Below are 26,736 nucleotides of genomic sequence, written 5' to 3'. Positions count from 1 at the left end.
TCGTTATTAAACAGAAACAAATTTAATCTCTAGAATTATGATAAAATATTTGTTCAAACGTTGGCATCTTTCATACTTGCTAACATCACTGACGTCGGAGTTGTGCGAAATACAGACGCTGTAGGAAAACGGAAACAAGGGTGGGTGGGGGCTCTGATTGGGATTCTCTCGGTGCTATAATTACCCAACAAACGAAGTTGAAATATAATAAACCGAACATAGCAAATCTTGTTGGTGCCCAAGCTTCGGTACTGAAAGCTCCGTCTCGTTAGGTCAATAAAAAGGCAGGGGAAACATTGGCGTAGACACCTCAGGTCGGTGTTGTGGGGTCATTACAGAAGAACGTGACTACCGGACTGCGAAGAGCTTGTATCAAACTCTGAAATGACTGTGATCTAATAAATCTGTTAGTTCTTTGGAATGGAAGTACTTTGCTAAACCCGGACCACACCAGCTTAATAATAAAACAAAGTGTCTAGCTGTAACCGAAAATCGCATTTGCTACAAACACGTACATTAATTGCGCTTCTAATGCCACCAGATGGATTACAGACCCTGCATCACGTACTAAGGAGGGGTATTTATAAATATGATTACCACTAACGTTTCGAATGAACAGAAATAGCCTTTATCAGATAGACACGTTCTTCTGAACCTTCCTGGAGAAGAGAAAGAGACAGTTTGGATTGCTACAGGCAGATTTAGCTTTGGATGCTTCTGTGGGTGGAAAGAAAAAGAGGGCTTGGAAACTCGGCAGTGGATTTTAAAAATTTATAACATCGAAGCTGTTGACCCTAACTTAGTTTTCCGAGTCCATACATAATGATACACTTTACCATCAATTGGAACCATTAAAAAAGAAGCTTCTCATAAAAAAATCATATATCAATTTGGTATCGCTGAAGGCAACTGCCTATTTCTTTAGTCCAAACAACTGGAATAATTTTAATATGATAATTTAATAATGAATATTTAAATTGAATAAATTATCCTCCTTGCTGTGTCTTTATCTTTTGGATATTTTGATTCCATATCCTTTAAAGAGAAATTATTATAGTCCTCTCAGTAGTACAGAGAATAAAATTACCGTTGTTTCCACACTGGTTCGAATCTCCTCAGTTGACGTAAAGAACTTTTAGGAGCATTTTTCCACAGCGTGGCTGAGTTAGTCGGTCTCAGGCGTGGGATGTTTGTTTTTCTCCCAGAAACTCCGGTTTTCTGTCCATCAATTTGACCAATCCGTGCAACATACAAACAATATTAGCGCCTGGTAGCCTTGGTACTTAACAACAGACAAAAACCCATCATAGATGCATCCCACTTTGACTGGCATCACTTCTCTATTGCTTTGAATGTATTTTTATTTAAATTTCTAACCATCTCTTTGCAGTTTTGAGGTTCATCCCATTTTTAGCTTTCATGATTGACCTTCTCTGATAAATTCCTCACATTTTCCTAGTATAAGGACTTAGTGAGAATTTTTTTATTGGTACCTGAAGTTATTTAAAAGGAGTTCTCACTTAAAACCTAATTACGTGAGATATCTTATAAAAGATTTAAATAGTTAGACCCTTACGTGCTGCAAGAACTGCTCATAGTGATTTAATATTTATTACTATAATCACAAAACTGAACAACCCAGTTAATAAAACGATCCCAGTACCAGTTAGTATAGTAATCCGTAAACCTTGTACCATCTACCACCTTGTTAGGAGCTAATGGAACAAAGGAGAAATAGCATCTATCCATCCCTTCGCAATTTCTAGAAGAACTAAAATTCAGAACAGAATCCCCAATAAAACGCTTTGGTCCATTGCATTAGTGTGTGTGGGCAGTAAGCTGATAAAACGAGTGATTTGGAGATGGAGCCACTACAACCTCTGACTGCCATTCTCTTCGATTACTGTATTTCTTGGGATGTATCACAAAGGGCTGGCCATAAAGGATGAGAGAAAGAGAATCCACTCCTAATTGTGGAAAGTGTCGTATAAGCAGATTTCTCCTCGAACTGGATGCTCGAGGAGACCACAGGATAGAAGCTGTAATTTATCCCCCCTTACCTCCCAATCATATGGAGCCGTCGGCGAACGTGAGTCCCACACTGATAAAGAGTTACCGCGGGGATGTCTCAGGTGGGAAATCACAACGCGCACTGCTGTGGAAAGTCTTCGTCATGCAGACCTAGTCGTCTCCAGGGATGCGACCGGGCGAATGTGCTTGTAACAATTCTGTTCGCTATCAAGGGACTCCCGAGGAAAATAGAACTACGGTGGTTGTTTGTAGGCCGAGTTTTCGTAGTGGCACAAGGGTACGCTTTTCGGCTACAGAGGCCATTAATTTAATGTATTAATTAGTACTGGCTGGCCAAAGAGTTGCCGAGCTAATATGAACCTTGTATTGTACATAGTTTCTGCTTAACCAGATTAGAAAAGATGATACACGTAGCAACAGGCTGGACTTATGGTGAAGTAGAAAATGTGGAATTTTATTATTTTCTAGGGCTCAGTTTTAGGATGGTAACTAAGAGGAAGGTAATGATGAAGTATTTGGGCCCAATTTGCTCAATAGTGTGCGCCTTGTGTATTTTAGATGTTTTAGTCTGCAACGTCTTCCCAGCAAGACACATGAGCTGTACGTGGAAGCTACATTTACAGGGGCGGACTAGCATTGGGCCTTCCTTCACTTTCCGTGCGCTTTATTTCCTAAATTTAGCTGGCGTTCGTAATTGTTAACACATGTTAAAGGAATCGTTCCCTTGACAACGTGAGCTCACACTTCAAGAGAGAGACTCTTTGGAATATAGATAACAGAGACCATTAGTCACAGCATCTCCTTGCGCTGCAGTTGCACGTCCACCCCACGAGTGATGTCACCTAAACTGATTAATGAACCTTCCGAAATCAGGAAGAAGTCTTCATTACTACGTTTCTCTTGTTACTGGGTAGCCTTAGCAGTGGGTGAGATTACGTTTAGAGAAGCATTGCTGGCTCCAGCTTGGGACTGTGCAAGAACATAGAGAGTACTAAAATTTTCACTATTCCTTAACGAACTAATTTGAAAGGAAAACGTGCACGTTCTGGATCATCTGATCATACATACACTACCATTTCAAAAATATTAGGACTCTTAGAAGTGTTTTCTCGAGTATAGTTTTTGTGGACTTATCTAATCAAGATTACGTCTTTATTTTGTCCTAAAATCCAAATAAATATTCAACTCTTAGTAAAAGGAATGCTTTGTGGTTGTAGATTGCTAAAAGTAAATATTTTTCTGTCACAACGGATCCAATAAAATCTGAACAGCCATTTTTTAAATCAAAAACTAAAATTAAACGATTATTATGTAACCCGCTAAATTATGTATTTAATAGCCAGCGATGAAAGATTCGTTAGCATCAAATATGTTTTAACGTAATTTATTATTTACTTTAATTTGAACTCGACTACTGATAAAATTAATGGCCCTTTTTTCCTTTATAAAGAGCCATTAGAATATAACTACGTATTATTTGTTTCCTTGATTTATTTATGGGTGTAATACTGGCGCGCATTATCGAAATATATGGCCAAAGACTTGTAAAGTTTAAATATATATGCGTCATCCTTCAAGATCTATTTCCATTCATTACAAGCTAGCCTTACTTGCCGATGGATGAAATTTTTTCCTAACAAATCATTTTTCATATTTTACGAGGTGATGCTTTCGACAAGATACCGTTAACCGTAAGATCTAGAGTATCCTGCTGTTTCTCTTTACGCATGCGTAGTAATGAAAAAAAGCTATTTATATCAACAGTACGCGTAAAGCTCGCGACATTATTTCTCCTCTTTTTTTTTGTACTAACAATATAGAGTTTTCCAAAGCATCTCAGAGGACCCCACATCAAACGTAGAAGTATTTTCAATCTCGAAATAAAGTAAATAATTTTATAGAAAGGTTACTTACCATTTTCTTTTCTACATTAGCTTTTAAGCTGATCTTAATTAAATTAATATTTCTCCCTAACTTTTTTATAATCAGTGTATATATTCTTTTAACCCGATTATATATTTTAAGCAGAACTCAGGCCAGTAAGAATAAATCAGCTGATATTAATTTTTCCAGCCAATTACTGCAACTTACGTTTAGCTTTGATTTTGTTTTCCCATCATCAGAGTGAAAATACGATAACAAACATCTTCCTCGGACATACCTGCGATTTTCAGTCTTTTATTACTCAGATTCATACTACGAGATGATTCTGCCTAACTGCCTTTTAATATCGCGTTATAATAGGCAGGTGATAGTGACGAAGTGTGTTGTGGGTATAGTTATAACATTTCTCTAGAGGTGCGTTTGTAGTTTCTGAAACAGAACCGTACTAAATTAATTATTTAGACATTCTGCCTGTTCGCCCATTATACACAAACAGTGCCAGTGGTTAGCTGATGTGGTAGGAGTAGCCCTAGAGGGCGTAACGATCAGTAACTGTGAGTGATTATATAAACCCCCAAACTGTGAATACAGTCCAGGCTGTGTCCTGGTACCATGATGTAATCGCCGATCGATTTCTACTTACCCAAACACCCTGCGACAATAATTAAGTCGAAAACTAAGTTTGCGCTTCATGAAACACACCGTACAACCACTTCCCTACCTGCCCCCTTAAGGCAAACACGGTGTTCCAGCAGACAGACAGCGCACAGTTGAAAAGCCGTTTGCAAATATTTGAAATCATATGTCGGCTCCAGTCATGGAGGCGTTATCTAGAGTCAATGGAAACTGGGAATATGAGAGACAGGCTAAGTTGAACTTTTCGGACACAAATATTCGTGTCAGAACTCGCAAAAATTAATAACCCCTAGGTATTATGCTCACTTAATATTAAGATCAGGTGACAGCACCTTCACCTTCGTAGAATTTCGCTAATCACTATATCACGTGTCTCTTTAAGAATTTCTGGGTATCACAGGTCAAAAATTACAAAGGAAGACTAACTGGCTGAAGTGTCTTCCTAGAGCATCCCAGGCATACACTCTTTGTGTTAAATTATGAGTACCGAGTGCAAGTCAATCCATACTTGCTATACTCACTCTTTAAGCTCATCAGGAGAGTTCTACATGGCATCTATTGAAATGATGGTTTTTTTTTTACCTGTGGAGCAAAGACTTCAAAAGAGGATTAATTACTGATTCTCTTTCTTAAAAAAATCGACTTTGTCCAGTCCTGTCCTTTCATATACACCAACCAAATTTCAATGGAGAAAAGTTTCATCGGTTTTTAGAAAGGTGGCGCTCTGCGTCGTCACTGTGTATGCTGTAAAATGCATTAAGTTATCCCATTAACTGATTGACTGCATCTTTTCCAATTTTCGAGTCTTCCTTAAGTATTGATTCCGGTAATCTCAAACACACCTGCTGATATCATTAGACTTAAGATGATGTACTTTAGAAAAAAGTGGGATACCTGACTGATCAAAAGAGCAAACTCCGAGGCAGTTGATATTCCACTGTTTATTTTAACTCGATAATTGCGAAGACTGCTGGAATCTTGAAATTCGGCTTTAGACAAAGGACTTTTCCCATCATTTCATTCTCTAATTACATCGCAGAGAAACATGTCCCAAATGTTTACATACAAAGCGAGTGGACTTTGTAATCCAATGATTATATCTCAGTAATTATCGAGGGATACGTTTTCCTTCTGGGAAAACCCCATTATCAGGAACTTTCGAGCATGCGTACTTTTGCATCGCGTGCAAATAACCACGTTTCATTAACCCTAGCCCTCGCCACGTTTAAAAAAATATATGAACCTCTTAAAGACGATACCATGCCACCTTCAAACTTTGGCTTCAAAACAGGTCTGTCCACAGTTCTTACAAAGATTTTGATAATCTAATTGACACGCCTGGACTGGGCAGAAAGAACTTTTTTAAGTCTTTGTTTTTTTTTTCTTTTCCTCCTCCACAAAGATCCGTTGCTACCTTCGAAAGAATTCAATTATCGAGTGGAGGACTTAGAGCTGTTAATTTGATTACTTTCTTCTTATGGGCAACGAAGATTAAAACTCAGTTTTGCAGAGGAGTTGCAAGGAAACGCGAAGCGGTTCGCTCATTCTCCAGTTCAACTGGAGACCGGGTGGGCGGAAGAAAGGAGGGGGAACCGTAGGCACGCGAGAAACAACAGCAGTATCCGTTGTAGCGTGACTTTAATTACACATCGCACTGAGCAACAACCCGTGAGTAATTTACGGTTATATATGTCAAGTTTGGAGGTAGGACTGCCTCCACATCCCCCCCCCTCCACCACCTCCGTGCACTCCTGAAACCGCAGTAAAGATGCGGAGAATTTGGTCTTCAGTAAACTCCTTGTTGGTGTGTAGCAAGAATGCATACAATACCCTCATTTACACGAACAGTAATTCCTCCATCCCCCGCCTTCATTCTCCATCTGAATTTCACTCTCTCGAGATGCAAATATACACGAGTACGAAAAACAAACTTTGTTTAGGAAGTTTTCGGAGGGGGGGGAAATATTCGTTTGTATTTTTTTTTAAATAGGAAAACGCGTAAATAATTCCACAATCGATTTTCTACATAGTTAAAACCTCTCTCTTCACAACCTTCAATCCATCTAAATATTAAACGTTAATAATATTTATTTTACCACAAAACATCAACACTGTGTTACAGTTGAACTCCCCCGTCTAAACTGATGTGAATGTGAAGTACATAGATTATACGTCATCAAAATCACGTGACCTACAATGTACACTATTCTATATTATTTACAACTGCACAATCTTAGATTTTTCCTGAGGCAAATTTGTTTCTTTTTTGCTCTGCTTTATCTGAGCATCTGATGGATTATCTGGATGATGAGGATGATACCATCTGCTTTACACAGCATATGATGGATTATCTGAATGATGAGGATGATACAATCTGCTTTATCTGAGCATCTGATGGATTATCTGGATGATGAGGATGATACCATCTGCTTTACACAGCATATGATGGATTATCTGGATGATGAGGATGATACAATCTGCTTTATCTGAGCATCTGATGGATTATCTAGATGACGAGGATGATACAATCTGCTTTATCTCAGCATCTATGGATTATCTAGATGATGAGGATGATACCATTTGCTTTACACAGCATATGATGGATTATATGGATGATGTAATCCAGCATCATCCTCATTAACCCACCAAAGATAATATTCGAATGTGAAATATAAAACACTTTATACAATATTCTTTTAAAAATGTTTAAAATTTCGCTAAAAACAAACTCAAGATTGTTTCCACTGATATTCTTTCGACACATGCGCAGTCTGCTTACATCCAGAGATTACACTTTTCACATTACGAATGCAATTCCTTGGTTAAATTAATGGCATTTGCTAAAACGTGGATCAGATGGGATTTTTGTAAGATATTATGAGAAAATATTAACGCGTCTCTAATAAGTACACGGCTAGCGAGAAAAAACATCACTTCTAATAGTTGGGATCAAGAACACAAAGACTTTATCGAATGCCGAGGTCCGTGATGAATCCGATTGTCAGGGGATCACCAACAATCTAAGAACATGCCACGGACATTCTCTTATACCCCAGAGCTTAACAGGGGCGTTTTTACCCCTCCCTGATTTCATTTTACTTCCTTAGAAGCGTTTTGATCACGTAGAATAGGAAGAATCTTGCCTCTCCAATCCCCTAGCTTTAACATTAAGCACATCCATGCTCTTTTAAACACGTTTCGACCTTCCACTTCCCCCCAAATCCATTCCACAAATGATAGTTTGGACTTAAATGCTTATTACACATTGGCAGTAGATTTCTCGCTACCTTCAGTTCTAAGAAAACAAATTGGTTGCCCCGCGCGTTGAGAGAAAGCTGGGAGAAACATAGCGGATGCTGATATCTTTTTGGTGTTTATGCCTTTATTCCCTAGAAGGATATAAATGTTTGGGGGAGAATTAACCGAAGCGTTTTGTTAGCTGCATTTCCTCCCTTTTTTATTGGAGATGTGCATCTGCATTTATTTCCCAACAAGGCCATAAATTGGATGTGAGGAGGAGGTGGAAGAGGAGGAGAAGAAGAAGAAGAAAAAAAAAATACAACCGGAGAGAAAGAAGGATATTGCTTCTACTGCCAATGCTCATATTTTACACCCCAGAAAATGCGTTATATAATGGAAAAGCAATAGTAGTTTGTGTGTTAACTGGTAGAAAAGAAAGCTTCCTTCTTGGTCTGCTCAGTAGAGCGAACAAAATCTGATGACATTCTGGACAGAGAAAATGTGTTGTTGATCGTTAGCTGCTGGAATGTGTGCGTGAGAGAGAGAGAGAGAGATGCTGGCTGATGAGCTGGGAAAAGAAAGATGAATCTAAAGCACCGATAACAAATCTACAGAATGAAAAATGCGTCTTATATTTGTATACATTAGACACATTCTAATTGAATATTAATTGTAGTCAAAATACCATCAACGAAACTCAATCACAGCGTGAAAATACAATCCAAGAACTTTCCTATGGACGCATCTTCCCTCGCGCAACCATTCAAAGCAATGCTTGAAATCCATTATTCTTTGAAGCGACCAGTCATCTTTTCTACATTTAAGATATTCCAGTATTAAATTATCGCTCATCCCCCCCTGAAGTTTTCTTCAGCCAAACCGGATTAGGTATGATGGACGACTCTGAAAAACAATAGGACAAATGCACTCTCGTGCCCGGGCTACAGTAGCGATTAAAAACGCATCATACTGCGAGGGATGCTTTTCCGTATGGCAATAGTCACGAAATGTACACGTTTATCCGGTTATATTAATTTCCAGATGGTTATCCGTTCCTTAGTGGACATATTTCTTATTTATAGACTTCATCATGTAGCAGTAGGAGAGGAACGTTTGATTCGTGGATGTTTATAACTTAAGAAGTCTAATATCATTTGGCAGACCAAGCACAATATGAAACAATGAGGCAGCGCACAACTTGGGAGATCTTTCTCTGTCTCTGCAGGACAACATCCACAGAAGCCACCGTAAAGATAAGGCATTATCTGAGGAGGGCAATAAACAGCATTACATAGCGATCAATTTTCGTGTGAAAAAAATCCATGTTACCTATAAAACTCTTTTATTACTTCTAGGCAAGTCAACCACGTGCCGCTACGCTCATTTTATGACGTCCATAAACTCCCATCATGATCTACGTGATGACCAAGCTTCAAGGAAGGCGCACAGAGTGGCTAGGTTTTGGAGAAGTGGGGGGGAGGGTAGGGGAAACAAAGGGGCGAGAGGACAACTTGTGCAACTAGAAGCAGTTAGCCCATCACCGTAATTCGGGACTTTGATTATATTACTCCGCAGTTTCGCTTCCTCCAGTTTCTGCCCTCCTACTGGAGTTCCCAGGGGCCACCAAACCTTCAATTCCTCGCATTAACGACATTCTAATTAGCGTGACTACATGTTGATGCCAAGGAAACATTGCCTGCCTTATGTAACAGGGGATAGAGGAACATGTCCCCACATTGGCACGAATTCTACGACCACCCTTGCGTTCTACTGCGCTCCACTGCCTACCTTGCTGCGGAAGACTTCGGATGATGTAATGAAACCACACAAATTCGCCAAGGGGAACACGCTTTCTCGGTTAATGGTGTTTTCCACCCTCCCCCCTTCTCGCACTAACACATCCCCCCCCCTTATAGCCGTTTTAAAGAAGCATTCAGGGATGCGGACTGACGATGCTCATCTTCCAACTTGCGCGTACCATATATGCATGAGATGCTGTTCACCTAACGCAGCCGCATTCTCCACATTCTACGGAACACGAGCTCTAACATCAACCCCCCTCCCCACCACCACCACTGTTCGGTGCGGAAGTTGTCAGCAAAGGTGGCACGCGCAGCGAGGACTCACCAAGCTCGAAAGTCCACTGCATTAACAACACACATACTCTGCTGGCCTCTCTGATAAAGTAGTCCCAAATGATGCTGCCACGGATTTCTCCACTGGTCTCCAGAAATAACTCCATCTATCGTTTTAGTATTAAATAAATATTTCCTCTCACTTTTAATTCTAATAATGGATGCTCTGGTAATTGTTAAAATTGAAAGATTGTCTTTCAGTCGTTGAGCACGTGATCCACACGGTATTAATCGTAGAAAAGAATAAAAAGAGACATCTTTGGGTGGTAAAAATGTGTCTGAAAACTTTGTAGACAAGAGATGCGATAGTGTGGGCGATTAACGACCGCTGGTGATGATTTATTGTGGGCGTAATAACCCCATTTCCTCTCGTGACATTCCCCCAGCGAACACGCGAGTCATACAAGACTGTATTTATCAAACTAGAGTTTAACAAGATGGCTTCAGCCATTGTCGATGTGTGAGAAGCAGAATATACATCTAGAAAATTCGTAGACTATTTTACGCATGCATTGATATCGACTGTACATCGAATGATGAACTTTAGAAGATACAAAACTCAATTTCCATCAACCTCTTTCTACGCATGTCCATTAGAAGTAGAAGTTTCTCTTTTTTTTTTGGCTTTGATTCACGTGAGTTCTTTGAGAAAGACAGTGCGTCCGTAATGCAAACAGAAAGATAAAGCGAGAAAGATAAATGAAGAGAGTCGGACACGGCAAGCTGAGTACAATCCAGCAGTGACACATGTCGAAAGACAAAACTTATGAAAAATATCGGTTGGAGACTGGCGGACGAACTTTTCGCCTTTTGGCTTACGGACTGTCATCTATTTTCTGCTTCTCCCTTATCGTATACAGAATATTTCCTTTTTCTCTCTCTCTCTGTTTCTTTTGTCCTTGGCTACATCTTTTAGAGAAAACCAATTCTATTTGTATGTTTTGCAACTCTCTTGTTAGAAGAGATTCACTCAGGTTGCATAGCTGCAATATTAAAAAAAATAAATAAAAATAAGGAACAGATATGTCCACAGATGGAAAGCTGGGTTGAAGCGTACTTCCTGACGTTATAGATTGGCGGTCTGACATTGCCGGAAGCCAGTTCGGTGGGTTGAGATCGCATTCGACCGTTTCTGTAGTGTATGATGGTTGTATGGTAGGCAATATTTCAAAGCTGGTCTTGGATCTTAGCTACTAAATTTTCACTGGAATTTATTTACATTCAGGCGTTTAATCTGAACTACGTTTCGATAGTTACGAGTCCTTCTTCAGGTTAAAGAATGAACAGGATACAAAATAATTCCAACACAGATTCGTCGGAATTGAAGGCTTATCTGCAACACTGGTCAGTTGGCTGATGGTAGGGGAGGAAGGGAGGGACAGAGAGAGACTACAACCATTTCATGTAATAGAACAACACTATTGATGGTCGTTGGTTTTTATTTTTCTACTCTTTAAAGCCAGTTTAACACAGTCATATTTTTATGACTTAAATGTTAACATAAATTCATATTTTGCTGTTAATAACGAAAAATGAATGCCACTTTAGACCAGAATTTTCCATTGAGTATACGCAGACAGCAGTCGAGTTCCTCAACTGCTGACAGCCCTAAGAACTTCTATTCCCTCGAATAATGCGAACCCACCGGAATTTCCATGTCATCCACTCAGCGTACATGGTGTTAACTTTTTCACTCGCATTTATATATATAAAGCTAAAAATCAAATTTTTATTTACTCTACAGGGCCCAATGCCATTATTTCCTGCGTCCTAAATTGGGAATGATTTCATTTGTCCATATTCGGTTCAACTCGCTGCTAAGATGAGTCACACTTTAAAGCGGATGTCTGCCGTTCACCTATCACCATGGAAGCCAATCCTATTACAGCCTGGTCAGCCTCTGCGGGCTACATCTCTCTCTTTCTCCCCCATTCCCCTCTTTGCGTCGAATTTTTACTACCTTAAGAAATATTGGGGGCGGTAGATTTTAGAGTGGGAGAGGGGGGGAGAAAGAGTGAGGGTTATCGTATTTTCCTCCTCTCAAGAAAATGGAAACAAAATCGAATATCGCGAAAAGTAGGCAAATTTAATCTTTTGGAAAACCTTTGTCGTATGCCTAGTTCGAACACTTTAGACTTCTTTCCATCCCCTGCCCTCGTCTCTCTCTCTGAACGAATCATTCTTACAGCTGGCCTTAGGCAATGCCATCTACGAAGCGCATCACGGCGGTCTCAAGGGTCATGACCTGTGACAGTGTAGCACCTTGCATGATGACATGTTAGTCTCGCTATTTCTTGCAACAATAAAGTTACTGGGTTCGCACTCAGGCTGTCTTTTACCATCTATCACCGACTGATTTTTATCACATTTTCTCTAGGGCATCTCAAGCACAGAAAAAACACGTGGTATGTCTGAAACTAAATGGGAAATACATTTTATCAAGGAGAGGGCGAAAATGCGCACGCGAAACTCTATCAGAAAACCAAATAGAAGAGTAAAACGAAAATCTCTGAGTTGACATATCTCTCTAACTCACACGCCATCGGCGTCTTCCACTTAACGTGTCTTAGTAAAGGCTTTTTTTGTCTAACAATTAATAATTTTAATTCTTATTAATGATAAATTACGCTGTATGAAAACCTTATTTGAATTAAAAGCGCATATTCATTTTTAACCGTTTTTTTATATTTTAAAAACACGAACATCAAAACAGTATTATAAAAAAAGCAAAGATTCCAGTTGAAACACAAAATACTTTTTGGAAGCAGCTCGAGACAACAATATGGCATTTTTTAGGCCGCTGTAGTCAACAATATGGTTTTTTCAGGCCGCTGTAGTAAACAATGCAGTATTTTTTTAGGCAGCGCGAGACAACAATGCAGTATTTTTTTAGGCAGCGCGAGACAACAATGCAGTATTTTTTTAGGCAGAGCGAGACAACAATTCAATATTTTTTAGGCAGATTGAGACAACAATTCAATATATTTTAGGCAACTCAAAACAATTTGAGTCTGCTGGCCCTGTTGCTACTGAGAAATGTGCATATTCGTGCGTAGTGGTAATAAATACAATCATGAACTTTTCAACCTCATTAAGCTAGCGAGAATTACTGACATACTTTCGAAACTTGGCGAAGTATGTCAGTAACTCTCGATTTTAAAACTTTGCGAATATAAAATATTAGTAGGGTTGTTTGGGGAGCGGTAAGTCTCCACGAGGCGTCATGAGTCTTGTGATCTCACCGAAAAGAGCATCAAAGAGGATCCAAAACTGCTCTTTAGAAAACTTCTAAACGAAGGATCAAATAAGGCTGAGGGTAGTCTATGTTTACGACGTGCATTAACATCCACGATTAAGCATAACTCGGAGAACAGTCTGCAAATACGGTTTGCAATAAATACAACTAACAAAGTAGTAAAAAAAAAAAAAAAAAGAAGAGGGATTTCTAGGGAGCACGCCCAGAGATGCGTGGTCATTATCAGGTGCTATTAAACACACTTGTCACGCACTTCAGAGCCAGGAGACAGTAGAGTGCAATGTTTTCTAGCCAACGAGAGGGAACATATCAAGCGAACAGTTCCGATGATAATATGATACGATAAAACCTCTTATGGTGCAAACGCGAGCCTGGGAAAACTTATCTCTTTCTCTCTAGCAAGCATCACACGAATCACACGATACGGATAACCTGTACCCGCTTGCAGGGGGTTGTCTAGCTGGAAGGTGACGCTCCTGACAGCTTTATCTATAACACCATTACTTTCTTCGATTAGCTTACTCTGGCTGCCAGCGATGTTGCTTCGAAACATCGGCTTTAATCCAAATGGCAGTTGGTGTGGACACTTCCCCCCCGCCATTTGAATATAAACAATGGTACTAAACAAGACTTGGCCCGCGATTGTTACGTAATACAGAGAGTAGGCTTTGTTATCGTTCGCGATAGTCCGCGTTCGTCTGTCTATACGCGGGCAAAAGGAGGGATTTAGATGCTCTCCGCTTCACTGCCACTAATGGGCCCATAGCCACTAAATATCCCGGATGGCTCACAACGAATGGTTAACAACTTATTAACAGCCGAACGTTCTACAAGCGCGTGCATTAAGAAAACGTTCACGGCTAAAAGTGATGTAGTTGCCGTTGAAATATCATTACAAAGAATTATGTTTACTTCGAATTGCCCTTAAAGTACATCCCGCCGCTGCGTCCGTAATGTCGTCAGTTATATTCACGCTCATACCTACCCGTGGAATTTTTAGTTCGCATTAGAAATGCATTATGGGGATTAAGGAATATAGCTGACGTCCGTGCACTCCAGCGCGCCCTACAGAAACGTGTTCGTGTCGAGGCAATAGGCATAAATAAAGAGGGAAGTGTAGTTCGCTTCCATTCGGTGCATATCAGGATTACCAGAATGCACGGAGAGGATTATTGGCTAATTTATAGCGTTCCGCTGGTTTGCTTGTTTGGTTCTTTATTTGGAAATGGCCTTGTTCACTATTGTAGGGGGGCACATAATGGCCGGTTTCATAACTGTGCTCGGCATAAGTGGTGTGAGAGCATTAATATGCAATAATTCCATTGCTAATCTCGGTCTAACGCACACACAAAGGCTTTCAGTTCCCAAGGCTGCTCCTTCTTACCTACTTTGTGTGCTGATGTAGCGGGGATCGTTTCTTGCTTAGCAATGCAGAGTTCCAAAATCTCGCGCTCGCATCTGCATTGAGCAAAACTTCCGGCTTCCAAAGACCATGTGTTAGATTTGTTTCGAATTTCAATTCCTGGACATTCTGATTGCTCATTTATTCCCAGGTTTTGGAACAAATCAAGCGATGTTGGCCAAATCTACAGATGGTCTTTGATTTTTGCAACATCTCTCAAACAAATAGAGGTTTTGGATAAATAAAAGGACGTCAAACAATTAAAAGGATGGTGTTGAACAAACCAAGAGATGTCCTTTTATTTCTGCAACATCTCTTGAACAAATAAAAGGATGTTGGCTAAATCTAGAGATGTCCTTTGATTTCTGCAACATATCTTGAACAAATAGAGATGTTAACAAATCAAAGAATAATGTTAGCCAAATAAAAGGATGATGTTGGCCAAATAAAAGGATGATGTTGGCAAAATCAAGTTAATAAATAAAAGGATGATGATGGCAAAATCAAGTTAACAAATAAAAGGATGATGTTGCCAAATCTAGAGATATCATTTGATTTTAGCAGCATCTCTTTAACAAATAGAGATGTTAGCAGATCAAAGGATGACGTTTCCAATTCAAATGTTATTTGATTTCTGCAACATATCTTGAACAAATAGAGATGTTAATAAATCAAAGAATGTTGGCCAAATAAAAGGATTATGTTGACAAATCTAGAGATATCCTTTGATTTTAGCAGCATCTCTTTAGCAAATCAAAGGATGACGTTGCTAATTCAAGAGATGTTCTTTGATTTCTGCAACATCACTTGAACAAATAGAGATATTTTGGACAAATCAAGAGATGTTAATAAATAAATGGAAGTCTTCCGATCACGTGAACTGAATTCTGAATAATACGACGGCAAGTCTCATCCACTTTGCCGCGTATTCATTTTAACATGTATGTATCCTTTGTAGGCCGAGTAGGGTACTGAGATGCTTAAAGAAACAAAGAACAGCCAAAAGTGATTCAGTAAGAACAAATTAGGCCTTAAGTTATTTGCAAGAGAACTTTTCTTCTGCATAGAACAACGCGGCTCGTGGTTCTCTTATTCTTCGTACTTTATAATAGCCCAAAAGTTAAGTGATACTGTAATATGGAGGCGAAATTCGAGACTATAAGTCATACTTTAGGGTCCATTACTTAATCCCATCAAGGACCACAATTTCACGCAGTATGAGTACCGCTCTATTCCAGGAAGGAGACGTGCAACTGATGGAAGCACTACAGAAGCGATTTGTGCTCTTTATGGGTTGGTTTTTACACTGGGTAATAAAGCCACACGCAAAACTCTTGAGATTAAAGTCAACGTAATAAACTAAACCTAAAGGATTAGTATGAAAGCCGAAGTTTGAAGCGCCCTCTACCAACAGTTCGGAGAAATACGTTAAGTTCTTAATACAGGGTTAAGACTTCTTTTCTTATTCTTTCGAGCGAAAACACAATACGTATAAGATGCAGAAATAGCCTCGTACGAACAATCTGCAACAGTTACGCCACCTACATTGAATTTAATTAATCCAAATACCTCGTAAATTACCGAAATATAATCTTTAATGATGACTATCTTTATACTTTGAGCCATCTTTCGAGACGGGTTGTCCCGGTATCGCACTTGAAATAAAGCAGCTAGGCCTAACTTGCCAGAAATCTGAGGATGTGGATAGAATGAATTTGTCTATTTACGTACGTCGTGTAGAAACTTGTTCGTTGGGCATCGAGAGAGAGAGAGAGATGGGATGACTCGCCCAAGCATCCACATCTTTAAATGCATGACTGTCTCTTGGCTGTGGGGCACAGATGGAACGAAAGATGGAAAAGAAATAAGTTGTGCTCACCGATGTAGAGCATCGTGTTAGTAGATTGCAAGAAGCTTACGGATAGTGAGTGAATAGAGTGGTCGCTAATACGAGTGAGGATATTCGGGGGTTTTGTTTACTGTGGATAAAAGTATGGAGATCTCAAGTCGATGCTGCATCCCAAATGAGGTCGATGATGGATGACTGGCTACAAGAGGCACGTATTCTACTGCATACATGTATACTTATCTTGTATGGAAACACTGGCCATCATGTTTACCGAAATAAAAATTACTTTGAATAAACAGTTGAGTTCCGTATGGGAAAGCTATTTCCGTTTCCTATTTCCTCCGTGGGTTTTTTTTGTCCGCTTCGCGGAAATAATCCCACGAAGAAAACGAGAAAACTGGGAATTGATGTAGCGTTCTTTGAAGGAAAGAATGCAAAACAAAACTTCTGGTTTTTCGTGTATGGCCATATTTGATGGTTTAAGAACGTGTAGAAGTTTTTAAACAAGATTTATGGTAGTTTTTCATCGATGTTATAGACGTCAGCATGGATGCTGACAAATAATGTATTTTTATGTAAAGGAAAACATAAAACAATTATAAAAAAATAGCGAAATATAAATAAAATTATTTTGAGTATAACATTTCACTCCTGCGAAATATATCATCGAAGAAAGGATTTCAATATTTATTCTCCAAGAAACAAATTTAAATTCCCGGATGGCGAAAGGAGAAATTTTTTTAAACTAAAACAGATGTTGCTTTTCATTTTCATAAGACGTGTGCTGATTGTTGCGTTTTATAAACAATGGGCATTTATTTTTAATTTTTGTAAAGATGTCGATTGTTACTCTTTTAAAAACAATATATGGTATGACAATTGTTACTTTTTTTTAAAACAATATAAGGCATGTCGATTATTACTTTTTTTTAAACAATGTATGGCATGTCGATTATTACTTTTTTTTTTAAACAATGTATGGCATGTCGATTATTACTTTAAAAAAAAAAAAAAACAATGTATGGCATGTCGATTATTACTTTTTAAAAAAAAAAAACAATGTATGGCATGTCGATTATTACTTTTTAAAAAAAAAAAACAATGTATGGCATGTCGATTATTACTTTTTAAAAAAAAAAACAATGTATGGTATGTCGATTGTTACTTTTTTAAACAATGTATGTCATGTCCATTGTTACTTTTTTTTTTTTTTTTTTTTTTTTTAACAATGTATGGTATGTTGATTGTTACGTTGTTTAAACAATGTATTACAAAAAACAGCACTCTTAATCTTTAATGTTTTTCCATAAAGGAATAATTTATAGCTCTCTTTGGCTAATTTAGCTAAATTATGCGAATATGGCATCGTTTTAAATAAGAGAAATGCGCGTTGAACCAGCATCTGGATGAAAAGCGAAAGGATACTTTTATTTTTCAAAACCATTTGTATCGATATTTCTGTGTTCGCCTGCATGTAGCACTTGGGAAGCGTTGACTTCTCTTTGTTAGTTTTAGAAAAAGAAAGAGAGAGTAAAATTTCTTTTTATATAATCTCTCGTGTAAGTTTATATTAATTAGAGAATTTTCCTATCCGGTTAGTAATTTTTCTCTGATGCGTTGATGAAGTTTAATTTGCAGAAGCATTTTAAGATTCTTTTATATTTCATAAATTATTAAGTTAATAGAGCAGTAATGAGACAGCGTTATTAATGGTAAGTAAACTGCGCATGCCCCGCAGGTTATATATTGTTAAAACTTTACGCTTACATTACCCATTGTTGGATATATAGCGCGCGGTTTGAAATCTTATTCTATTGTGACGCAACAATGCTTTGATGCGAGAGAGAGTCTTCTGATACAATTTTTTTTTTATTAACTGAAAAAAAAGAAGTTCCTTTTTATAATAGCATGTTTACAGTTCTTATATTTAAATGCAAATGAATGCCTAAAAGGTATTACGTTGTGTGGAACAATAATGGAATTTTTTTTTCTATTTATAAATTGTTACAGCTAATGAGGGTGTGCGAATATGTTGCACGATAATGGAACTATAATTTAAATGGAAATTAAATTTTTTTTCCAGTTTGTCTGTCGTTGTTTTTAACGCTGTTTCTATCTCGATGTGTTCAGTTCTTCTTTACCTGTCTGTCTGTCTGTCCGGGGAAAGCGACGTTGGTTGTGGAAAACTCTCGAAGGCTGATCGATGAAGTCTGCAAGTAGCCAAAATTATCAGGCGGACAGCTTTAATGCTATTATGTTATCAAGTTCGGAGTTTCTTGGTGCTCCCTATCGCTACACTAATTAAGTAAGAGCGAGAAAAGAAAGAAAATGCCCCGGCCAGTTCCTTAGACGCGATGAAAGAGCACATATTTCACCGAAATCGCTACACAGGAGATTAAACGAAGAAGTGAATCTTCTGTCGCCACTCTCACATATATCGGGAAACATTTAGCAAAAGAAATCCTCTCCATTCAATAGAATACGTCATATTTTTTGTTTATTGCCGCGAGTGGCGTAAAGCGGGCCATTCTGGTGGCAACGCTCGCCATCTATATCGGGGTCCCGTGAATTACGCGAAATGGGATTAATGCATTTCGGGATCTTTGTCAACAGGAAGACGTCGCCACGCTGGATGGTGGGTTGTGTGCAATCAACTCGCGCTTTTCTCGCCACAATGGAAATTTATGGCGAGGTTTTTCTCATTGTGGGCGATTTCTTAAGAAAATTATAATCTGCGAAATAGGTCTTCAAGAAACTGTTCCTTCCAAGTTAACGAAGTCACTGTCGAATGGATTTTTAAGACGAATCCACTGAAGGTGCTTCATTTCAAGAAAAGGAGTTTGAATTCTGCTGCTTTTCCCATCGTCACTATAATTGAGTTTGATTTTCCAGCTATGGCGAAGGATCATGGATTGTTTAGTCTTTCCCAATGACAAGTTTCGGATTGATTGCTCACTATTATTGCTCTAAGAGTGTGGGCGACTCTGCTTTTCCACTGTGACCATAAATGAATTTGATTTGTTCTAATTTTCGTATTATTACTGTAAATGAGTTTGAAGTATTCCGCTCTTCCATCGTCTTAAGAATTTGAATTTTTGCTTTTCCACTGCAACTAGAAAAAAATTTTGATCTGTTCTTCTTTTTTCCACTGAACCAGAGAAGGAATATGATCTGATCTTTAGTTTCCACTACAACCAAAGGGGGAATATGATCTAATCTTGCTTTTCTACTACAATCAGAGGAGGAATTTGATTTGTTCTTCTTTTTACCACTGAACCAGAGGAGGAATTTGATTTGTTCTAATTTTTCTATTGTTACTGTAAATGAATTTGAAGTATTCCGCTCTTCCATCGTCTTAGGAGTTTGAATTTTTGCTTTTCCACTGCAGCCTAAGAAGGAATATGATTTGTTTTTGCTTTTACATTGCAACCAGAGGAGGAGGAATATGATCTAATCTTGCTTTTCCATTGAACCAGAGGAGGAATATGATTTGTTTTTGTTTTACCACTCCAGCCATGACAAGGAGGATTTGAATTTGATACTTTTACACTGCAACCAGAGGTGAAATTTGGTTTGTGTTTTGCTTTTCCACTGCTACCAAGAATTTGAATTGTTCTAATTTTGTTGTTGTTTGCAAATTCGTCTAAATTGATGCTTTTCTAGTTTCCTATATGAGTTTGAATTGTTCTGCTTTTCCATTGTCAGCGAAAGTGAATTTGAATTATTTTCATGTTACGTTCATGAAAGATTTTCTCGTGCAATTTTAAATGAACATTTGGCCTCGGGACCTCTTGCTTGTATTATTTCATTAAAATGCTTTGGAAACGTCAAAAGGAGTTTTTTTTCAAACAGAACTACAGCTGCCCTCCTGAGATTCGCGAGATTTCATTACAGGCCTCTGACAATCCCAATTTATATTAATATCCGGCTTTGAAGAGAATGAAGCAGATGGGGAAAAAAGCACTTCGATACAAACAAGTAGCTTCTTCCTCGGAATATGCAGTCTCCGAATAGCTAAGCGTTGCCAGGTAGACGTCCTCTATGAGCTTAATTAAGAAAGATAAGCCTTAAAAAGTGGACGGAGATAAAAATTCGAAAGAAGGCAGAGCATTAAGCGAGAAAAAAACTGAACTTTTTTCCCCCCAGTTATCATTTAGTGCGTAATAAGGATACCCAGCACATCCAGAAATTTTAATACACACTTTATTATTATTTAAATTGGTTTCTGTATCAGGTACGCTGTTTTTATTTGTTCAGAACGTTCAATGTTTGTTTTATCTACTTGCAGGTTTCTCTATTTGGAAAAAATCCACCCCAGAAAGACATTTAAGACAAACGCTTTTGTCTTAATGCGGACCTCGCTTTTGCAACTGGGCTCATTATCGAAAGAAGAGAAGAAGAGGAGAATGTATTCGTAATAAAGTCAAGAAGTATCGAAGAGAAGGGAAAAGAACTCTGGATGAATTGTATTTTAGGTTTAATTAGTAGTTTTATATTCTCTGATGTCTTTAGAAGATGCGCGAAGACAGAAATGCCAAAGGGGAGTCTTCAGGGGTCACGCCTTTCCCTCCCTATGACCGATATAAAATTTTATAAATTTTTATTCAATAATATACATTAAAGAGTTAACTCCAATGACACTGCACTATTGAACGTATACGTGAACCTCTCCAATGAATTCAAGAACCTTATATGCCTTTTTAAACGTTTCCAAAACATGAGGAACGAAAGAGGCGTTGGAGGAAGACAAGGCAAAAACTCTTAGGTCCTTAAGATGGGATTTACTTGTAATGAAGCGATTATTAAGTACACAAGGATGAAAAATCTTTATCTCTCTAGGGTCTGCATAGGTTATCATATTTTGATACGTTGAGAGTTAGATTATTGTCGCAAGATCATTGGGAAAATTTGTTGAGTGACTGGTTGAGTAGGGCACTCTAGACTGGAGGAAACACCCACTTAGGGCTTAATGTCATCTGCATAAGCCAATGATTTAATTGGAGATGTCTCAAAATGAGTGGCTATGACGCGTCCCACCCAAACACCACCTGTCAGAGAAAAATATGCTCGCATGCCTTCGATTGTGAATGCAAGTTGCCACGATCGAGGGAGTTGACAGACTTCCAGCGCGAAACGTTAATAGAGTGCCACATGAACAATCGGTCTGTACGTGACATTTCAATGGCATTGAAGATCCTTAGGTCGACGATTGGTGATGTGATCCGCAAATGAAAGTGGACTGGTGCTGAAACCGTTACGAAACGATTGGGATGCATGTCAGCACCAGTACGGTGCACTGCATGATATGGGTTACCACAGTCGTGTAAGGCCTGCGTTCTTGGACCGTAGCCTAATGGAAAGTTGTGCTTTGGTCTTAGACTCTGACGGTCGTGTCTGGTTGTGGCCGATGCCCGACGAAAGCTACTCTCTGGACTGTATTGTCCCGACAATGAAGTTTCGCAGAGCCAGCGTGATGGTCCAAAACAACCATTGGTTCTGGGTATGCTGAGGTCTATCTAGACATCTGGACAATAATGTATTAATTTAGTTGTGGCAGCATGCCTGGGAAGGTTTTTACCCATATCAGCAGGACAACGTCCATGTCATACTGCTCGCCTTGTGATGGACTGGTTTTTTTTAGGATACCAACGTCAAAAAGTTGGACCCTGACTTCAGAGAACGTCTGGGATGAATTGGATTGTCTGGTACGTGTGAGGAGGGACTCTCCCAAAAAACAGAGCTGAACTTGTCGCCACCTTCAACTCCATATAGCGAAACATATCTTTGGATATTTATTAACAAAAACTGGCGGAGAGTGTCACAAAGGCTAAAAGCATATATTATTAGTTTTCCTGTAATTAAATACTGTAGATATGTTCCGATATTAATTGTATTTTACATCCATTTTATTACTACTTTTAACTTTTCTATTGATTACCCAAATTGGGTTTTTTCTCTTCATCTTTTACAAGAAATTATCCGAAATAAAAATGGCTTCATCAGCTTTGACATTGAGCGCAAGAAAGAAGTTCGTTTAACTTAGAGAACAGCCTGTTTGTTCCTTTATAAAGTAATTTATACCTTCAATGAGATGCTACTTCGGAGAGGCAGCCATGGATACGATCACCTTAATTACTGGATATATCTCCTTAATACTCCATAGATCCCAATATAAAGCAATTAAGGCTAAGTAATGGATGCTATTAGTCTGCTCCTGTCATTAACTGAGTGCACACGAAGAAAACCCTCGTGTTCCTTTAAGCATTAAACTACCAACGGGTATCTCTGATTTTAAACATAACAGCACCCCAATAATAATAAAAGGTGACGCAAATAGCGCGCGCGCTCCTTTAGAATTCAAGTGTCTCTTTTATTGAAACTCCCCTCGACTTTCTGCGAAAGACTTCTTTTCTTTTCCAGTCCCATCTTAATTGTTATTGTTAAATTGTCCTCAATTTTTCTTGGCGAGGAACGCTTAGAAGGGTCTTCAAACCTCCCAAACAGTCATTAAGAAGCTAATAAATGAACTTCTTCCTTACCAGAAAACTTATACGTCTCAATGAACCTTCCCACCTGTCAAGAAGGAGATTACTACAAACAGTTATTGCTTCGTGTAACGTTATCGGCAAAAGGGGAGGAGAAAAAGGGGAGGACACGAAAGCACGAGCTCCGGGGGTAGCGTCTCTTGTCAGACAGAGAACAAATACCAGACTAGTACTGGGATTAAAGCCGACTGTCCTCACAGGCCTTGATGAATTACACTTCAAAGCGGAGTAGACATTTTTAGACACCAAAAGCATGTCAATACTTAGGTAAAAGCAAACGCAGGATTTCCAACGAAAAATATAAAGATGCCATCACATTACCGGAACAGTATGAAGACTCTACTCTAGTAAGATGAGTTTAATTTCTATATTGGCTAATTAATATCTTGGCTGTCAGTTGGTCCCTCGGGAAATTAATGCTACTCCCATCTTTTAAAGTTCTTGGTTGGATGGATCTTTCCTTTAAGCGAAAACTTATATCCATCTGCAAGATCCGTATTGAAAACACCTGCAAGTTGGGATCTATGAAAACTAATTCCCATAATCGTTCGCTCGATGCCTTCTTGTATATATAGGGACTTTATTATAAGCCGACTGTGAAAATGTTGATTGAAATAACTTTATGCGTACAGGAGAAGTTTCCACACATCAATCCATGGATCAATTTGGAATCTGTATTTATTGAGCCATCGTGGTATGCTCAGAGCTGGCATGAATGCGGTCTTGAAGGAGTACTGTGGAGAAAAAACAGCCGGTAAAGGTGAGTGTAAAAAGAGTGCTCCTCTGATGGACAGCGCATTTTTTTGTGGTAGGTTAGATTTATAATTTAAAGAAACATAATTTAATCTCTCATCGAATTCCATAATAATGATTAGTCTTATCAACAAAGCTCATATATTTCTGGACTAATATAAGAAACCCTCATCAGGACCAAGTTAAGCTAAATTTCAATCGATCACGGACCCTTCGCTATTTCCAGGCGCTCGCTCTCTTAAAAGTCATTCTCATTTCGTCACAGCCCATGCCAATTTCCTTGCAGGGAGATCATCCATTAGGATGATGACAATTCCGAAGTGATCAGAAGACGCATTAGGTTACTACAAATGCCATTATATTGGATTTCTAGGTCCAAAGAAGGAAGTTTGAATTTCTCCACGCTTAGGGGAGTTCGCAGATCCCTATAGTTGTCAATTACTGTCATCCTAGTTCGAATACAAATGTTTAAGCTAGAGCTAAGCACACCAAGAGAGTTCTGACCTCTCGAATTACTCTGGAATTATCCTAAAAGGCGTGTGAAGGTACAGCTCGTGATTTCTATGAAAAGCTTCGAGTTCATTCACGACTTTTAAAATATTTGAGCGATATTAGTGGCTCGTAAACCGGAAGTTATCTGACGCACAACTTCCTGTTTCGAAGCCTACAGATTTGATGGGAATACGTGTATTAATTGGAATAAATGCTGTTTGGATTATATTTCAAAAGTCTGATAAAATTAAATGCTTGGGCCAAAAAAAACCCCACAGTTTCATTGTCCTTAATTGGTAAGTTTTTTGTCTTATTTACGGCTTTTAGCTCATCTTCCCCCGTTGTCGCTACAGAGGCGTGGCTTGCCGTGTTAGGAGGGAAAAATTAATTAAATGCAATTACTCAATGCCACGTTTCATCAACTCCCTTTGTCATTCGGTTCAATAAAGACCTCCCCCTTTCCTTAACACCCAGATCGGGGTTAACATCTTAACTTAAAATATCAAGATTCTTTGTTTGGGATTTTTTCTCCCTGTTTTCTTTTATCATAGCCATCATTAATCAACTTTTTTTTTTGCTTCATCCGAGAATTAGAAAACCTTGTTTGCTCTTAAAAGTGCAAATGTCTTTGGAAGGTAACACACTCCTTATTTTTGTTTTCCCATGTAGTGACACTTACACGCGTTTCTTAAGTTGAGCAGAGTCTAAAAAACATCTCCGGTTTTTGCTCAACACTCGTAGTGTATTTTAACACGTGTTTCCAGGGTGAAGCAGTAATCCAACGCATTAATATCTCTAAAAAGCCATCAAAACAGCCCCTGTTTTTTTTTTAAAACCTTCTCCTGTGGCTGATTTTTTAGCTCTGAGACTTCGTCAAAGAAAGAATATTTTTTTTTTACTCCTACGAAATTTTTATATACTAAGTAGGGGATTACGTAGATCAGTAATGCAATCAAAAAGAGTAAAAATTCCTCTCTACCCCTCCTAAACAATCACAGTATATCATGCTTTTAAATGACTTGCATTCTGGGCTGGATTTTCCTGTTTTGTGGGAGGGAAGAAGGGAGTTTCTTTAATGAAAAAAAACACGTAAATCTCAATTGAAGTTAGCCTCACCACAGTTTGAGAAAAGCCCATTTTTATTTGCCCCTATAATAGACGCAGAAGGTGTCTATTATATTTCAAATAAAGATGCTACATCTTTATTGAAAATCCACAGCATCCGATTTTTTTCCCAACTTTTCATCTGCAGACTTCTTCATCTGATTTCTGAAGAGGTAATTGATGAAGTCGAAGCCTAGTTCTTTTCTGAAACAGAGAACTTCTAAAAAAAGGCCTGAAAGAGCATTTCCAAAATGTGCAGATCTGGAAGGTAGTTACATAAAGATGAAACTCCAGCCCAGTTTCCAATCCCTAACTCAAATAGTTGTTGATCATCCATCGTACATAATAGAGAGTTTAGAAGGAGCTTTAAGATTTTGGTACTCGGGTCAGCCTTAGCCACAAGCATATTTAAACATTTAGTATACTTTAATTACTTTGAGTTATTGTATCTCTAAGCGACCAATTATTTTATCTCAAAGTGGTGAAAACACTTGACTGTCATGGAGGAGAAAGATGTAAATAAGATAAATCCTGCAAAATAGGTTTTAAAATTATTTCAACAAAAAAGAAAATCCATCAGTGAATTTTTGTCTTCATCAAAGGAAGCAGAATCGGACTTACTCTTTTTGATGCAACCATCTGGTCTTTCCCTCCATCGGCAAAAATTGGGAGACAGAATTCTTGATCCTTTGATAAGCAACCTACGTTCCACCAGAGCATTTTTCAGAAACCCCTGTCGTTATTCGGGACGCCTGCATCCTACAAACAGAATAAAATAAACAAACATGAGTTGGTTATTCATAATTCTAGACTTAAATAAGTTTAGTGTGTTCTTTATGGACGTCAGACTTTTATAATATGTCTTATTGATCGAAATCATGAATTACAGTTGAAAATTGATGCGAACGTTCAATATTCCTGAGTGTGCCCTCCCTACCTTACACAGCTGCAGTGAGGTGCTCTTCTCGTATCGGTATAATCCACTGTTGGATGGTATTGATTGCCTTCCAGCGGTCTTTATCATGATAGAATCTAAAGTCGCAGTGCAAATCTTTAACGTTAAATGATCAGATAATTGACTGAAATTGCGAGATAATTAAATGAATGGTAAAATATTAAGTAGGCTGCAACTATTATTGAAGACAGTGCCTTCCTGCTGGCGCGCTATTGGCCGATGACCTCGTAAAACGCTAATGAAGAAACGCGAAGTCAAATCATTAGAAAAGTTATTACAAAAGCTAATTTCGCAGACAATGAAATTGGTGGAATTAATTAAAAATGGGCATTTGCCAAGATAAGACTGCAATGGCGAATATGGAAAGCGTTTTAGGCCTTTTTAGTCTATCCCCCCCTTCACAGTAAAGCCCCTTTTTCACAGGAGAGAGACTCCATTTGTAGGGGGATAGATC

The 26,736-nt window shown here is 38.5% G+C and overlaps 1 long non-coding RNA gene across 1 annotated transcript in view; it reads left to right on the top strand.

The window, feature by feature from the left end:
- The window catches only part of LOC150084796 (uncharacterized), a 184,105-nt gene extending 163,284 nt beyond the window's left edge, over nucleotides 1–20,821 (top strand). The window contains exon 4 of the long non-coding RNA XR_016547077.1: nucleotides 20,722–20,821. This is a non-coding gene — a long non-coding RNA (uncharacterized LOC150084796). The remainder of the gene's footprint in view (nucleotides 1–20,721) is intronic.
- The last annotated feature ends 5,915 nt before the right edge of the window (nucleotides 20,822–26,736 follow it).

Source organism: Mastigoproctus giganteus, chromosome 6 (genome assembly GCF_048544385.1).
Source record: "Mastigoproctus giganteus isolate SK-2022 chromosome 6, ASM4854438v1, whole genome shotgun sequence".
Classification (NCBI taxonomy): Eukaryota; Metazoa; Arthropoda; class Arachnida; order Uropygi; family Thelyphonidae; genus Mastigoproctus; species Mastigoproctus giganteus.
Note: the sequence above shows the minus strand (reverse complement) of the source record. Positions and strands in the feature narration are given on the sequence as shown.